Here is an 18379-nt window from a genome sequence, read left to right as displayed (position 1 = left end):
CTCCATTTTCATCTATAGTTTTTTTTTTCCAAATACTGTGCGACTCACCGCTATTTTTTATTTTCCTTTTATATTTTACTTTTACTCGAGTGGGTCCCATCCTATTTTCTTGTCCACCAGATTTTTTTTTCTTTCAAATTTGTGTTTTAATTATTAATGATTAATATAAATAAAAACTAAAGAAACAAAAACAATTTATGTTTATCTTAACATAATATTTTTACAAGAGTAAAATAACAAAATAAATTATCTCCAAATTATTTTAATAAACAATTAATTTCGAAAATAAATTTAATAAAATACATACATAAACTAAATTTTCTAACCTAAAATTTATCTCTTTTTATATAAAACTGATCAAATTTAAAATAAGATATTTTTTATTTTAATCAACAATTAATTTGAAAAATATTTATATAAATTATTTTAAAAACATTTGAAAACAAATTTAATAAAATATGTATTTCAATAATATTTTAATCAAAAATTAATTTTTTTAAAAAATAATAATAATTTAGTACACAATTTATTAAAATTTTGGTTATATTAAAAATTTCAATATTTGTAAAAAATATCAAATGATTTTATAAAACATTTATTAAAATAATTTTATAAATATTTATCAAATAATATCAAATAATTTTATAATATATTTATCAAATAATTTAATAAACTATTTATCAAATAATATCCAATAAAAAAATTGTTTATATAAAAACTAATTTTATAAAATATTTAAGAAAATATTTTTATAAAATATTTTAAAATTTTGGTTATATAAAATATTTCAATATTTATTAAAATGTTGCTTATATAAAAATAATTTAATCTTTGTAAAAAATATCAAAATTATACTCTTCATGAAATGAAGGATATGTAATATTTTATATAAATTTGAAGATTTAATAGTATATTTCATATAGTTTTGCATATAGATTTAAAGATTTAATATTGTATTGTGGACTACTAGACTACTAGAACTACTTTGAACTACTTTAGACTACCTTGAATTACTATGTAATATGCATATTTGTCAGAACTTTATATTTTTGGTTTATTATATATTTCTAGCAGATATAATTTATATATTTGAAATTATATTTCTATATATGTGTTTAGATATCAAATTAGTCATGAAATCTTTAATATTTTATAAATTGTTAGAACACTTGTTAATAACAAAGATGTTTCAAAACGAGAGGACATAGTCAGCAGTAAAAATCAGTTAAGATTATCAAGTGAAGCTCTGATATAAGAGAGTAAATCAATATACGACAAAGAGAAAGGAGAAGCTCGAGATACTCTTCTTACTGACGTAGATCTACTTTGAACTACCTTAAACTACCTTAAACTACGATATGTTATGCATGTTTTTAAGAAATTTAATTTTCGTCTTATTATTTATTGTTAGCAGATGTATCTCATATATTTTGTATTTATATGTACATATATGTGTTTAATTAGCAAACTAGACATAAAATATGTTTGATTTGTTAAGTTGATTGAGAACTTCTCATTTTCATAGAAAACCTCATTATACTTCTATGACTAATGTCTTGATGGTAAGGCCATAATGAGGTGAATAACACAAAATATATTTTTTCTGAAATTTGTTTCTGTCATTGTGTTATACACAACCTAAAAATGTCTAAATACATTGGTATTACTTATAAATTTGAATTTTTGATGTGGTATTACTAATAAATGTTGAATTTTGCAAAAGTATTACTATGAAGAAGGAAATATTGCTACAACCTTGAGAACTACTAAGTGTAAATATCCAAACATGTGTTAGACATAAAATATGGTTAATTTGTCACGTTTTAAACATATTTTTTCCATTTGATATTTTTTGTCAAGTTTTAGACATGTTTTTTTTTTTTTTCAAAATGTTTTAGACAAGTTTTTTTCATTATAAAAAGACTTAAATTGCTGAAAATGAAAATTTTAGGTATATTGCTATAAGAAATATGAAAATATGTTTAAGGATTATTTATTTAAATAATATTTAATTATCAATTAATTTTTAAAATAAATTTAAATAAATTATTTATATAAGTTATTTTTCTTAAACTAATATTGTTTATCCCTTTCAGGCATGTGTTAGATATGTGTTAAATATGTTTTACACGTTTTAGATGTTTTATTTGTCTTAGTAATACCTAATAAGCTTAGTAGTTCGAAATTTTTAAACATGTGTAAGCCATGTATTTTCTGTTAAGACATTTAATAAAAATTTAATAAAATATGCATTTCAAAAATATCCAAGCACCAACTTTTTCAAACATGTGTTAACTATATTTCACACGCTTTAAATATATGTTAAATATGTTTCACATGTTTTTAAGAATTGTTTTGTGTCTTAGTTGCTTAACAGATCTAGTATTCCAAAATTTATTCTTTTTTTAGGTCAGCATCCAAATTTTATCTACTTAAAAACAAACAAAAGAAACAAGGCAAGACCTAGTATACATATCAAATATGTTAATTTGTTAGTTTTATTATTTTAATAATTTTAATTATTGTCTTAAAACATCAAACCATCCAAACATCACAACAAAATAAAATCATTCATAAATTTTCTCAAGAACATAATTTTATACAAAACATCATACTGTATCTAATTGATATAACATCAATATTAATTTTAAGTTGTCCGTTCACATACTGCTCTGTCTGCGTAAGTAATGTTCATATACCCATCAAGCAAGCAAAAATTCCTGTGTATAAGAAGAGAAGCCATTGGTTATGAAGAACTTATTATTAAGCTTGTAAAGAACCTAGACAAAACTGATCATAACAACAAAAGAAAGAAGCCGAGGAACATGTTAATATAGTCAAACTAGTGATGTTATGAATGATTACCTCAGCCAATTCTTTTAGACACTGAAACATCTCAAGTCCAATAAGTTTAAAGCTCTTCTTCTTAAAACGAGAGATGATTTCTCCAACCTATAGGATTACACCAAAGGAAACAATAAATAGTTTAACCAAAGAAAGATAGCTAATGCAATCACATTAAAAGCTCTGTAAAATTCAAAGGTTTGGACTTTAGATCAAAAAATCAAAAGCGGGAAACAAAAGAAAACAAAACAGCTTACAAGACCTCGTTGTATGCCGTCTGGTTTCACCATGATGTAAGTCTACTCAACTTGCTCCAAAAGAGAAAAACACAAGCATCAAATCAAAATTTCTGTAGATTTGCAACTATTGGGATGAAAGTGCAAATCATAAAAGCGACAAGATGAGGGATGAAGATTCTCCAGGTTTCTCATTTACAGCTTCATCACAAGAGCTATCTTATCTCACAAACCGGACCTTAAACTCCTAACCGGAAAAGCGTAATGGTTGGTGCACGACATGGCCATCAATACCATAAGCTGGTCGAGCAACCGCACCTTAGATCTCCCTTGAAAATGAGTTCCAAGCTTGCACTTGATTCAGCGACAGATTTTCTCTCATTCACTAGAGATACACGGAAGCTCGGGCATTCACCTGAATCAAATGACTCTCATCACTCCTAAAATTACAAGAATCCTCGTCAAAAACAGAGCTACATACATAAGACAATGAAGACTCATCTACACAGCTCATCCTTGAATTAACTGATGATTCAACACTCCTACGGCTAAACAAACCATAAGCTGCAGCGGTACCGACGAAAGAGAAGTGAGTCAGTTCCCAGAACTTGGTGAGCACTCTGTCACCGGCGAACTCTGGAGACTGAGAAGGGAACAACGGAAAGGTGAGGAGAAACAGAGTGAATATGCTACTTACAGAGAATCCCGGTAGATTTTTTTTTTTTTTTTTTGAGAGATTGAGAATGGGGAAGAGAAACACGTGCTAGGGTTAAGGAAAATCCGGGTTTGATCCGATTGGGCATGGATCGGGTGGGTTAGTTTAGGTTGGATCTGTAGATAAGTAAATTCATTAAGGGCTTTTCTGTACTTAGCCATGTTTTCGATTTTAAAATAAATGAAAAGAAATTATTTAGTAAGAGTGGGATATATTAGAATAAACCATAGAGTTTGTAGGGCATAATAGAATAAATTCCGTATTACTCACTGAGTCACCATGCAATTGTCTTTTAAAGTATTTCCAAATATAGCCTATAACTTTAAAAAATGTTGAAAAGGGAAATAATCTTTAACCATCAATAAGTCCTGGGCATATTATCCGAAACCCGAAAACCGAACTGTAACCAAAAAACCGGGACCGAAACCGGACCGAAAATTACAAAAACCCGAACGGTTCCTATATTTCTAAATCCGAAAAACCGAAACCGAACCGGGAACCGAACTGATACCCGAATATTTTGAATATATTGATTTTTTTATTATTTTTAATTTTAATATATATAAAATATAATTTATAAATAAAAAATATCTAAAAATTTCGATTTTTTCCGGGTCTAGCTCGGGTTTTTGGGCTTTAACCCGAACCAACCCCGAATTATTTGTAATACGGTTCCATTTTGGGTTTTATAAAAAAATAAAAAACCGACCCGAACCCGACATTATCCGAACCAAACTGATCCGAAAAATGTTCGGTTCCTAAACGGTTCCTAAACATCCCAACCCGAATAAACCGAACCGACCCGAACCGAAAACCCGAATGCCCAGCACTACCATCAATGATCAACTTGTCTGGAGTTGCAGACAAATAAAAAGAGCCTTTCTAGTTTCTACCAAAGACAAAGAACGCGATTATATGGATGAGAAAAGAGGATATAAAACGTTGGCAAATAGACTTGTTTATTTATTGAAACATAATCAACTCAATAATAAACAGTTACTTATTTGTTCATTTATATTAGATGTTTTAGAAGTTATTGTTTGTTTCATTCTGAAAGTTTTTTTCCCAGATTTATCTGCATAACAATAATATCATTTCTACATCCACATGTCTGATTATCCTTTAATTATCTTCCTGACTTATTATCTAGCTCAACTTTTTTCCCAAAGCCACTAAAATAGTGTGCTCCAACATCAAACAAAGATGATAATATATTTTACAAACACGCTCGCCACACTTAAGAATTTCGGATGTAAATAATTATCTTTTATATGTATTCATCTCGGCTGAATATAATACTGAAGCAACAGGTTTCCTACTTCTATAAGAAAGAAGAAATATACCGTATAACCTCTTTAAATTAATATTTTATAAATTAATATACACTAAAAAGCTATATAAATAATATAATTTTATAGTCCTAAATCGAGTTTTTGGTTCAATTAGTATATAAATTAATATCTTTATAAATTAATAAAAAAATATAGTTTTGGTAAAATCCCAACATTATTAATTTATAGAGGTTTCAGTGTATTTGGATTAGTGTGACTACAATCCTTAACCTGAATTCTCGAAAGACTATTATAATTTTAGCCATTTAGAGTTACAAATTTGGAGATTGGATTAATTGTCTAGTTATCTTCCACTTCGTTTGGTCTAATAAACTAAAATAATCTAAGTAACTGAAGAAACAATAAACTAAAACAATCTAAGTAACTGAAGAAACAACAAAGTCGTTGTAGTATAGTGGTAAGTATTCCCGCCTGTCACCCGGGTGACCCGGGTTCGATCCGGCAACGGCGTCCTTTTAGAGTTTTTTTATAATTTTCTAATTTCTACGCATACAAAAATAAGAAATGGCTTCGCCCGGGTTCGAACCGGAGACCTTCAGTGTGTTAGACTGACGTGATAACCAACTACACCACGAAACCTTGTTGTTTTGATATGTAAGTAGTAAATATAGTTAATATACTTTTAGGTATGATTTGCGTCTCAAGGTAGTAGTTGTTTTTAGGGTGAATTATATCGAATTAAAGTTACAAATTATTGGTGTTCAAAAAAAAGTTACAAATTATTGTCAAAAAAAGTTACAAATTATTGTTTTCTTTAATTTACAAAATCTCAGAACAATTTTAACCTCATAAACGACTAAAAGACAAGGGGTTAGACGATAAATGATGAGAAAAAGACAAAAATAGCATTAAATCAAGTTTTTGTTCCCAAATTAGCATTCAAGGTCAAAAGTCACAAAAATAGCACTTAATGTTTTATCAAAAGTCACAAACTTAGGATTTAGAGTTAAAGGGTGGGGTTTACGATTTAGGGTTTAGGGTTTAGGGTTTAGAGTTTAGGGTTTAGGGTTTAGAATTTAGGGTTTAAGGTTTAGAGTTTAGGGTTTAGGGTTTAGATTTTAGGGTTTAGGGTTTAGGGTTTAGGGTTTAGGGTTTAGAGTTTAGGGTTTAGGGTTTAGAGTTTAGAAATGAAGTTTTGGGAATAAGATTTCAAATTTTGAAAAATAAAAACATTAAAATTTTCAAAGAATAAACTTAGAAAGATGCTATTTTGGTCATTTTAGTTTTTGAGTGCTATTTTTGTGATATAAACTTAGAAATGTGCTATTTTGGAGATTTACCCATAAATCATAGGTAAAACATATTTAGCTTCGTTCTATATCCTCCATAAATAAAAGAGGACACCAACAGCTGAAAAAAGTTAAGGTTTTAAAGAGATTTTAACCAAACATTCAACATAATAAAAAATGAGCATCGATCTGATTATGTATTGAAACCAACGAAAAGAAATGAAAAAGAAGGAAACAACAACTAGAGAGAGTGATCACAGGTTCCTCATTCCTCTGCAGCACTCGCTGCACTCAGATCAACGCTTAGGTCTAGTTGCTGCAACATAAGAAGAAGAAAAAAAAACACAAAATTGATATTAAAAGATGTCAAGAAAACTCAAGACTTTTGTCTCCATCTCATCTAACATATATCCGTAGCGAATGTCAGACATTTACCTTTCCGGTGATTAAGGTATACATGTTCAACACATCAGCAACAGTTGTCTCGAAGTGTGTTGTAGCATCATAGCTCTGTTAATGACCAACAAGGAAAAGGTTAGTTACTTAGAATCCACCCATTCTAAAAATAGGCTAAGGTGTAAACTAAAGATGGCTCACCGTTGATATAAAGCAGTTGTCCGAAGCGGGCTCGTTGACAGGCTCGTATCTATCATACATGTCGAAGAATATCTCATCAACAGGACCCAAAAGATCAATTCCAGCCTTTAGTTCGGTTTGAGGGTTATCAGTCTCTGCATCTGTCGACACAAATGCGATGAACTTTCCCTTGGGAGCCACGTTGTGGGAGTAGGAACAACAGAAGACATACCTGTCAGCATGTAGAGACATATGTCAATTTGATACTGAGATGGAGCTTACCACAAATCATTGTAAGAACATTAAAAAAGAAGGGAACTCACATGTCTGACTTGCGGGCCAACTGCTTCTGGGGTATGATGACCTGTACTGAGTGAGAGTCATTGGTGTTTGGAATAGGGTGGCTCATAATTGCGATGGCCCTAGCAACTCTGCCAATCTTGTTAACCTGTTTGAATGTCATTACTCTTCATATTATGATACATTCCACAATCATAATATAAATAACTAAGGAAAAGAAGGACAAGTTTAAAAAGATGGTTTAAACATGATAAGAACTGCAATATAATTACCTTGTTCGGCAGGTAAGAAGGGTCACACACAACCTTTTTGCATTTGGCGGTCTCTCCCTCAGATGTTACACCAGTAACCTTACCTTCCTCGTCAAACTCTACCTATCATAAGAATTAATATTGATATATATATATATATATGAGTACAACATCCCTACATTGATACTTGCGCCACAAGAAAGAAAAACCAATGAGTTGTATAACAATGAGGAAGAGAAAATTACCGTGCAATCAGGTTTGTTCAACATATATGTGCCACCATAGACAGCACTAAGCCGTGCAAATGCCTGAACAAGGAGAAGATATATAGAAAAGTCAGAGAAGAAGCAAGAAATAATCATCTAAAACTGAAGGAGATTAAGGCAACCAAGGCAAAGATTAGAGTGATAGAAAAACCTGAGGCAGTTCTCCCAACCCATAGAGAGGATAAATATATGGAGAGCTTCCTTGGAAACGTGCAAGAGATTCCGCATAGAGCTAGCCAAACCAATTAAAGCAAAAATGTCAGCTTCAGAGATGTTAAAACAAATCTGACAAAAAAAGTTCACCTTCATTCTCATAACAGTATCCAAGGCAGGTTGATGGAGATGTTGGTCATTGGTGTGAAGTGCAATCGCGTGACCAATGAATTCAATAGTGTTGTCATCAAGACCAAATTTCCAGCCATCTAAGTGGTTAGCCACACGTAAAGCTAGCTAAAGGGTATTATTAGATAGAGCTTACGCAATCAGTTCCTTAGTTGTAATTAAGTTTGGTCAAATCCATTCCGTTGTGTGTTTTGGGTTCCTTCTCGTCGTAATCCTCAACATAACCGAAAAACTTGCCAGCTCGACGTTTCTCAAATATACCCATGAGATTAGATTTCATGGCTTCCATAGGAGTCACAGGCACCTTTTGAACCTGTAGCCAAATATATTCATCAACAGTTAAAAGAGTTATCAGCAAAATTATATTTTGTAAATATATGCAAAACCTATACATGAATGAGAAGCTTTTACTTTCCCTTTAACGAAAACATAGCTTCCATCAACGGCTTTAAACGACAAATACTTTGTAACGTCTGTGTGAATAAGGGTACGAACAAGCTTGCCATTTCCCATCATAAACTGGTCCATCACATTGAAAGACAAACGTTAGGTTGACTCATTAGTTAGCATGCATGTTAGAAATTAAAGAACATAGTGAAGAACAAGAGAGAGAAAGAGAGAGAGAGTAAAGAAGGATAATCTTATTCACTTGATTTATTTGATTATGAGAACATCTCATATATATAGTGGTTACAAGTATGGTAAATGGTAGATGAGATATGATAAACTAATAATCCATTGTTTTGAGACCTTAACCCACCATGCATGCTTGTCCCTTGTAGTGGCATCTCCATTGTCTTGAGACCTTAACCAACCATGCATGTTTGTCCCTTGTAGTGGTATCTCCATTGTCTTGAGACCTTAACCCACCATCTTGTTTCTTATTGCTTCATTTTTACACTCCCCCTCAAGCTTGACCATAGGAACTGGTCAAGCTTGGAAACCATGAAGCATTCCATCATTAAAACCTTTAGCTTGGAAAAACCTCATGGGATAAAAACCAAGCCAAGGAAAAAGAGTAGAACACTTCATGACTAAGAGGATCAGTGTGATGAAAAATCTACGAGTCCTAACTTGGAATGTATGAACTCGCAAACCTTGGTGCTTGCAGCCTTGGTGAAGATATCAGCTAGTTGATCCTCACTTCTTGTATAGCAGGGTAAGATGATCCTTTGTTCCACTGCTTGCCTAACTTTATGACAATCCACCTCAATGTGTTTAGTCCTCTCATGGAACACATTGTTGGAGGCTATGTGTATTGCCGCTTGATTATCACAATGCATGGTGATTGGAGTTGATGTCTTATACCAAAGTCTTGAAGTAGGTTTCTGATCCAAATCAACTCACTAGTGAGCTTCCTCATTGCCCTATATTCAGCTTCAGCACTTGAGCATGACACTATCTTCTGTTTCTTGCTCTTCCAAGTGACAAGATTGCCTCCAATGAATGTACAATAACCGGTAGTGGATCTCCTATCCACTCTGTCTCCTGCCCAATCAGCATCACAATACCCAACTATCTCTGTATTTTTGTTGCATCCCATCCACACTCCTTGCCCTGGCGCCTCTCTTAGGTATCTTAGGATCCTTTCAACCATGTTCCAATGGTGTATCTTGGGAGCTTGCATATTCTGGCTTACTTGGTTAACTGCAAAGCATACATCAGGCCTGGTGATGGTGAGGTATATCAGCTTTCCTACCATTCTTCTATAGTGTTTAACGTCAGCATAAGGCTTATCTTCAATCTCCCCCTCACGCAACACCTTATACCCATCTTCTAGTGGAGTCTTGGCTACTCTCGCTCCAAGCTTTCCTGCCTCATTCAAAAGATCAAGTGTGTACTTCCTTTGAGATAAGAAAAGCCCCTCTTTAGAGCGGCATATTTCTATCCCTAGAAAGTACTTTAGCTCACCCAAATCTTTAATATCAAAAGTAGACTTAAGAAATACTTTGGTTGAGATAATACCTTCCTTGTCACTTCCTGTGATGATAATATCATCTACATAAATAAGAATCACCACAATTCCTTGCTTGCTTGTGAGTGTGAAGAGTGTATGATCAGCTTCTGATTTTACAAACCCTCTTCCATTGAGAGTTGTACTCAGTTTGTGGTACCAAGCCCTTGGTGACTGTTTTAATCCATAGATTGCTTTCTTCAACCTTAGGACATTCCCTGGCTTGACCATGTCTTCCATACCCGGAGGTGGCCTCATGTAAACCTCATCCTCCAGCTCTCCTTGAAGAAAAGCATTCTTGACATCCATCTGCCATAAATCCCATTCCAAGTTCACTGCCAATGAGAGTAGAATCCTTATGGTGTGGAGTTTAGCTACTGGTGCAAATGTATCGAGATAGTCTTCTCCATAGACTTGGGTGTATCCTCTTGCAACTAGCCTTGTTTTCTTTCTTTCTGGTTTCCCATTGGCAAGGTACTTGATGGTGAAGAGTAGACGGCTTGTAACAGCTTTCTTTCCTTTGGGGAGCTCAGTTTCATACCAAGTATCATTCTTGATCATGGCACCAACTTCATCCCCAACTGAATCTCTCCATTCTTCATGCTCCATGGCTTCTTCATAAGTCTTTGGTACATACTCTTGATCCAGGTTGCTGATGAAGACTACATGCTCTTCAGATAGTCTCGCAAAAGAACATGTTGCTTGGATAGGATGAGCTACTGCATTGTTGTTGAAGTATACTTTGGTGTCCATCCACTGAGATGGTTTCTTCACCCTTGTACTCCTCCTTAATGGTTGAACTTCTTGTTGCATTCCATCTTGATCATTAACAACTTCTTCTTGGATAGCTTTCTCGTGGATGGCTTTGTCATGGATAGCTTCTTCATGGATAGCTTCCTGATGGATGATAGCTTCTTCATGGATTTGCAAATTAGGTTGATTTCCCCCCCTCATGATCAGGATGGACTGCTTCTTCAACTGATGCAGCTTCATCCACAACTGGAGGTATAGGTGAAGTGCTCGGTATGCCACTTGTTTGAGGCTGGCTGATGCCTAGGTTTTCCAGAATGATTCTCAAGTTGTTTGCCCTATCTGAAGATCCTTGTGGGAGATCCTGAAGACTGTCCCAATTCTTCTCATCATAGTATCCCTTTGATTCCACAAACTTAACATCCATTGAGACCATAACTCTTCTTGATTCAGGTATGTAGCACTTGTACCCCTTCTGCGCATGAGTATATCCTATGAACATGCATTTGGCACTCTTGGCTTCAAGCTTGTTTCTCTGTTCCCCTGGTATCAAGACATAGCACACACACCCAAAAACACGCAAGTGATCAATTTGAGGTTTTATTTTGTTTAATACCTGAAAAGGAGAGATATCTTGGAGGACTTTGGTGGGGATCCTGTTGATCAAATAACATGCTGAGACCACAGCATCTCCCCAGAACCTCTTTGGAACATTGGTATGGAACATCATGCTCCTTGCAACCTCCATAAGGTGGCGATTCTTCCTTTCAGCAACTCCATTCTGTTGTGGTGTGTATGGGCAACTTGTTTGATGGATTATGCCATGTTTTGCTAAGTGATGTTTGAAAGCAGTGCTTGTGTATTCCCCGCCATTATCAGACCTAAAAATTTTGATCTTGGAATTGAAATGGTTAGATACATAGTTTTGGAAGTTAATAAAAGCTTCTAAAACTCTATCTTTAGTTTGAATCAAGGTGATCCATGTATATTTTGATTTTTCATCTATGAATGTAACAAAATATTTATGGTTCTCCCTAGACACACAAGGTGCTGTCCAAACATCAGAGTGCACAAGATCAAAGCAATTTTCATAAATAGTCTTAGAATTAAGGAAAACAGATCTCTGATGTTTACCAAGAATACAAGCCTCACAACTTCCATTCTTTAAAGATAGATTAGGTAACATCAATCCTAATGCACGAGAATGAGGATGACCTAATCTAGCATGCCATAAAACATCACTAGCTAACACAGAAGCAGAATTGAAAGCACAAGATAAATCTGAAAGCTTGGTGTTTTCAAGCAAGTAAAGCTCTCCCTTGCTCACACCCTTTCCCAGCATCTTCCTGGTCTTAATATCCTGAAAGCACACATCATTAGGACTGAAAATAACATTACAATTTAAATCATTGGTTGCTCTCTTGACAGATAATAAGTTGGATGTGAAAGTAGGCATATAAAAAGCTTGAGACTCCTTATCAAACAGTTTCAAGTTTCCTACTCCTTCAATTGGAATTCTATCACCATTAGCAATCACTACACTCCCTAGAGCAGGTTTAACATCACTAATCAGTCTAGCATCCCTAATCATATGATGAGAAGCTCCAGAATCAATGATCAAAGGTCTAGTAGTATGTGAAGCACTGTGAATAGAATTTAAAGCATTGACACTGATGTTACCAGAGTTTGCATTGATAGCCTTGATAAGCGCTTCAATGTCTGACTTGCGGATGAAGGCATCATCAGGGGATGGCTGAGACATGGCATGGGATGTGGATCCACCAGTGTGGGTGGTTGAGATCATAGCTCTTCCATCTTCTCCTATGTGCATGGAGCCTGATATTGTGGTTTCATGAGCTCTTGCTTCATGTGCTTTGGCCTGGTTGTATATGTTGGTTGAAGCAGGTCTGAGGTGAGGATGGAGGATCCAACAATTGGTTTTGGAGTGGCCTAGATTCTTGCAGTGCTCACAAGTCACAGACTTGTCTCCTCCTCTTCTTGATTTGAAGTGTGCTTTGTTGCCTGAAGCACTCTCCATCTTCTCAGCTTTGTTTGCCATAGACAGCTCCTCTTTTCCACCAAAGAGACCATCTGAGCCTAGCTCCTTCCAGAGTTGAGCACACACATCATCATAGCTTGGAAGCTCTTTAGCTCTCAATATGTGTTTAAGTACATCATTGAAGCTTGGGTTGAGTGTGAGAAGCAATCCAAAGACCTTGTCTTGCTCACGCCTCTCTTCTAGTATACTAGGATCAGTGGTACTTGGTCTCAACATCTCAAGTTCAGACCACAACTGGCTGTACTTTCCAAGGTGTTTGGTGAAGTCCATCTCCTCTTGGTGCAAGTTGTTGATTGCCCTCTTAACCTCAAATATTCTGGTGAGGTTTGAAGTGTTGCTATATACCTTGTATAAGGTATCCCATAGCTTCTTTGCAGTCTCACAGTGTGAGTAAGACTCCATGATAGGAGTATCAAGTGAGCCTTGCAAGATAGACAGCACCATGAGATCCTCCTGACCCCATTTGCCTTCATCTACCAATACAACCTCCTTGCCATCTTCTCCTTGGGTGATTTGTCTTGGGGCCTCACTTGTGGTGATGTGCTCCCATAGACCTCTTCCTCCAAGAGCTGTCCTGGTCAATCTCGACCAAGTAATGTAGTTAGGACCCTTCAGGGTGACTGGAATCCTCACTAGCTCGTGTTGCTCCATCTTTGCTTGCTACTGGGTAAAAGAAAATGAAAGAGATTCTGAAGAAAGTAAACCAAACAAGTGAAAGAGTAAGGTGAATAGAATAGATTTGCGGAAGCAGTTTGGTGTTCAAGAGCTTTGACGCTCTGATACCATGTTAGAAATTAAAGAACATAGTGAAGAACAAGAGAGAGAAAGAGAGAGAGAGAGAGTAAAGAAGAATAATCTTATTCACTTGATTTATTTGATTATGAGAACATCTCATATATATAGTGGTTACAAGTATGGTAAATGGTAGATGAGATATGATAAACTAATAATCCATTGTTTTGAGACCTTAACCCACCATGCATGCTTGTCCCTTGTAGTGGCATCTCCATTGTCTTGAGACCTTAACCAACCATGCATGTTTGTCCCTTGTAGTGGTATCTCCATTGTCTTGAGACCTTAACCCACCATCTTGTTTCTTAGTGCTTCATTTTTAATGCATACAATATAATGAAAGCCACCAACAACAATACCTTAGGCATCATGTCAACGTTGTAGTCCCTGCTTGCACCTAAATGCTCAGGGGCCTTCTCTTCTCCTCTGAACTTCTTCCAAAGCTGCACACAAAAATAAAAACGATGAATAAAAGTAAACTACCACAAAACCATTAATAAAGACTTAAAAAGAAGAACCTGATTGAGGTTAAGAGATGTTGATTCTCCACCATAGTAATCACTCCTGTCCATGTGAAGCACCTACTCATGATATCCACACCGACAAATTAATCAAAATAACCAATGCTTAAAATGATCAGATCGTGGTAAAATCAAATGAAAGCATTCGAATAACAACATAACGTCTCATCCACATTAATCATACAATCGGAGATTTAATCTGATCCGTTCATCCGGATTAAGGCAGTAAGAGAAGGAAAAAATAAATCTAAATGTGAATCGAAGGAAGAGGATGAGGACCTTGACACCATCGACAGAAAGGAGACCGCTGAGGATGCACTCCTTGAGACCGGTTCCAAGAACAATAACCTCGTATTCTTCATCCATGCTTGATCTCGTAAGGCTTGCAGCGAAAAGAGATTGAGAGAGGTCGATGTACACACGTAAATCGTCGAGGGAGATGAGTGACGAGGAGGTATATTTAAAGCTATAGGAAACAATTAATTTTAAACTTAAATAAATATAATAAACTTTTTCGGGGGTGCACTTTCTATTATATCTATACAAAGAACAATGAAAATAAGTGATACATTGTATTAAATTTCGAAGTTACCAAATGGCAATACTGGTTTTTAGAAGCCACAAATTCTAATAAGATGTGTTTGTTGTAAATGCTTTACGTTAAATCACTAAGAATATCAAATTATTATATCTTTCCAAATCAAAATTACCAAATCTTTCATGTAATCTTATGACTCAGTCAGATATTCAGCCATTGTATATAATCGGCCCGTTCAAAACCATTCAAAAGTACAAATGTTATTAAGAAACATGCAAGTTGTTATTAAAAGCTTGGAGATATTTTGGTCCCGAAGTATCATACTAAAATGTAATATAAAAATTAAAAAATCTCACATTTTATGATAAGTTAAACATAAAAAAAAATTATGTTTGCACTAAAACTAAGATTGATGAATCATTCTCAAAATAAATCTCTGGGATTTTGAGACATTAATGTTGAGCCAATAAACAAACGAAATGCTATATACATTTCAAATAAGAAAATATTTCTCCAGGGAATATAAGTATTCTAGAAAAAGTATCTATAGCTTCTTATATATTGTACTATATAAAAATTAGTGTAATGAAAATAAATATATAGTAAACCAGAAGTTTACAAAATATTTGACATGAACCAGTTAGACTATTTGGGTTTAGTAATGATGTGAAAAGATACATGAATATTTATGTGAATATTCATTGAAGAACCAGAAGATTCTTGCGAATGATTTCACATATGTTATTTGCTCACAAGATAAAATGATAATACGGTTTTCACCAACCAAAGAAAATAATTGGATGAATAAAAGATATGTCAATGGATTGATCACCCACTATGCATCTTTATAATATTGGTGAATCCATTTCTTTAAGTCTTCGACGACTATAGAAAAATCATTGGGATAAGTGTTAAACATTTTGAGTAACACTGATTCACATCAAGCTAACAAGTAATCACTGATTCTCCCCATCATTGGTATTGGATCAGAAACCAACCAATTTCCATCAAGGAATGTTGGATGTGCGATATACATTCTAATTGCTCCACCATAGATTTTTAATTAAGATGAGTTTTCAAATGTGGTTGGAATTATATGTTGGATATGAATCTCTAAGGCTCGATACAAACATAAATGCTAACAGTGAATTAGTGTTTCCAACATAAAGAGGAAAAAAATAAACAGCTGGAAAAGAAAATAAGTTGATATGAGTTATCATTGATCATAAGACTAAAGAACATGTCAAATACAAGTCCAAAAGATAATTCAATCATAGTGCTTAGTAAAGCAGTTGCCAGATATATATTTTCTGACCCCAAATAAATATAGTGATCAAGTCACATATACCAGCTGTAAATGTTCCAATAAGAATAGATGTTCTACAAGAACAATATCAAACTGCTAGTCACGTCTACAGCGTGGTAAACATATTGGTTCCAAAAATAAAAATCCCCGTAAATGAAAAGGAGCATATATTGATAATGGTAAAAATGAGGCAATATAGTTTTAAATGATCTCCAGAAGAGACTTTAAACATGACTGAAAGAAATTCATGTACCTGAAACAATGAAGAGATCTCAATATGTTATGTCATATATGAAACAAAATGGAACTAATAAGCAAATCGACGTCGATGATATTTATACATGCAAAGTAGCAGTTGATATCATGAATGAGAAAGAGGATCATAAAAGAAATTCTATTAAAAAGTGTACACAAAGAAATGATTGGCCAAAGAAGCAATAGACAAAGATACAAAATCTTGTGAAAGAGAGGCAACAAAGAACACATAAATGATAGACACCAAAGGGAATGTTATCATTTCAAAGATGAAACTCTATCATCATCCTTTGATATCATGAGTCCTAGCAAGAATCAACATAAGTCATATCAAGACTCATGCACTGCAAAAGAATGGCAATGTTCGTGTCCTGCAAGTTCGTTCAAGTGACATTCCGCTGACTTATTCACCAATGCGCTAACCACTGCTACTTTCAAGAAGTTAGTTCGTCTAATCGGATTATGTCGCCTTAAAGATCTCGACGAATGTAAACATGAGGGGAAGTCATTGCGCGCTGCACTCTTTTTCCTTTAATCTTGGTTTTTCCCATTGGGTTTTCCTGATAATGTTTTTAACGAGACAACATCTATGGCGTTTTGAAAACACTTTGGTACTAGGTGATCACCCGCGCCCTGCGCGGGGTAAGGAAACTTAAAGAAATTATAAGTTTGAATATATAGATATTAGAAATGTAAAAGTCATAGACACAAATATTACATGTTATTTATGCTAAGGGATTCAACGAAATTGTGGATATGTAAATAAAGTAAGCTTCAAAGTTTTTAAAAACTTGTGTTATTTGTTTTGTGTGATTGAAGTATAGTTCGTGAAAATGAATCTATAAGAGTAAACAAAAACTTATATAAAATTAATTATGAAATAAAGATAAAACGAAATATATGCCATATAATTATTGCTTTCAGAAAATAAAATATGAATATAAGATAAAACAAAACATAGGTGATAAAATTAAATAAAATGTGAAAGCATATCCTATATAATAAGGAAACAAAATAAATAAAAAAACTAAGAAAACTATGACTGCTGTGAAAAGTATCTTCAAAACTCTTCGTTTACAATCCTATAAAGTCCGCCAGTGGTGTACTTCTGGTTTTGTTAATGATGATTCAGAAAGAATGATGTGGCGATGAGTTGTGTTGCAGACACTACGTATTTATATAGAGTTTTAATGATGAAAACAAATAGCCAAAATTATAGTAGCAAATATTTACTAATTAATATTTCCATACTTGCTGTACAATTTACTTTAAAACTGGTCTTTTCACATGTTGTTTTAAAAAACGCAGCTCTCAAATTATGCAAAATTTGGATCTTGAATCGTATATAGAAACATGTTTCTCAACGACTATAATTGAGGTAAATTACTTGATGGTTTTAAAAATTCATTTAGTGAAGATTATGAATTGATTATAAACTTGATAAATAGTATTGTACAACAATGTTTGCATTATGGCGAAAGAGAATATTCAGTATCCATATTCTTAGGTAATCCCAAATAAATTTAATTTGTAAAATAAGGAAATTTGAGGAAATAAAGTTAGCCGATGGCATTAATATGTTTGTAGTATATGACCAAATATTCACATTCCCTATAGCTTATAAATTATAAATATTTATACCATAAATAAGGAATTAATTCAAACCATATAGAAGTAGCTTAAATTTGGGACGTATAAACTAAGGAAATCTGAGGAAGTAAACCTTGTCAATCTAAGCATTAAACTGTTTGTAGGCCAAGGGAAAAATATTGACTTGATTTTCAAAATCATCGGAAGAAAATCAATTATGAATTGATTACACACTTGACTCCAAAATTTAAGATCTGATTGATACGTTTGTAAAATCTAAACTGGCCAAATCATTGATTTTCTTCCGATGATTTTGATAATTAATAATTTGATTGTATCAATTATGCATTGTTTACGGAAATGATAATTAATCATCGGAAGAAAGACATAATCAAATATTATGAATTGTTTACGGAAATTTAATGTATTTTCCTAAATTACTGTCGATTTTTAATTGTTTTTTAACTAAGATTTATAATTTTGAACATATATGTAGTTTCAAA

At 33.7% G+C, this 18379-nt stretch overlaps 1 long non-coding RNA gene, 1 other non-coding gene and 1 pseudogene across 3 annotated transcripts; all 3 read right to left on the bottom strand.

Moving 5' to 3' along the window:
* Positions 1 to 2549: 2549 nt before the first annotated feature.
* Positions 2550 to 4048, bottom strand: LOC125591186. Of its 2 annotated transcripts, none has more exons than XR_007327159.1 (3): positions 3102 to 4048; positions 2866 to 2952; positions 2550 to 2720 (listed from the first exon to the last, which is right to left on the bottom strand). It is a non-coding gene; the product is annotated as an uncharacterized LOC125591186 (long non-coding RNA). The 2 variants fall into 2 exon arrangements; XR_007327158.1 differs by having other exon boundaries at positions 3107 to 4048.
* A 1604-nt stretch (positions 4049 to 5652) lies between these two features.
* On the bottom strand, positions 5653 to 5726 carry TRNAV-AAC. The gene has a single exon. It is a non-coding gene; the product is annotated as a tRNA-Val (tRNA).
* An 815-nt stretch (positions 5727 to 6541) lies between these two features.
* On the bottom strand, positions 6542 to 14985 carry LOC106413343 (annotated as a pseudogene).
* Between the last annotated feature and the right edge of the window lie 3394 nt (positions 14986 to 18379).

Source organism: Brassica napus, chromosome C8 (assembly GCF_020379485.1).
Source record: "Brassica napus cultivar Da-Ae chromosome C8, Da-Ae, whole genome shotgun sequence".
Taxonomy (NCBI): domain Eukaryota; kingdom Viridiplantae; phylum Streptophyta; class Magnoliopsida; order Brassicales; family Brassicaceae; genus Brassica; species Brassica napus.
The sequence above is the reverse complement of the archived record's forward strand: the minus strand, read 5'-3'. Positions and strand labels throughout refer to the sequence as shown.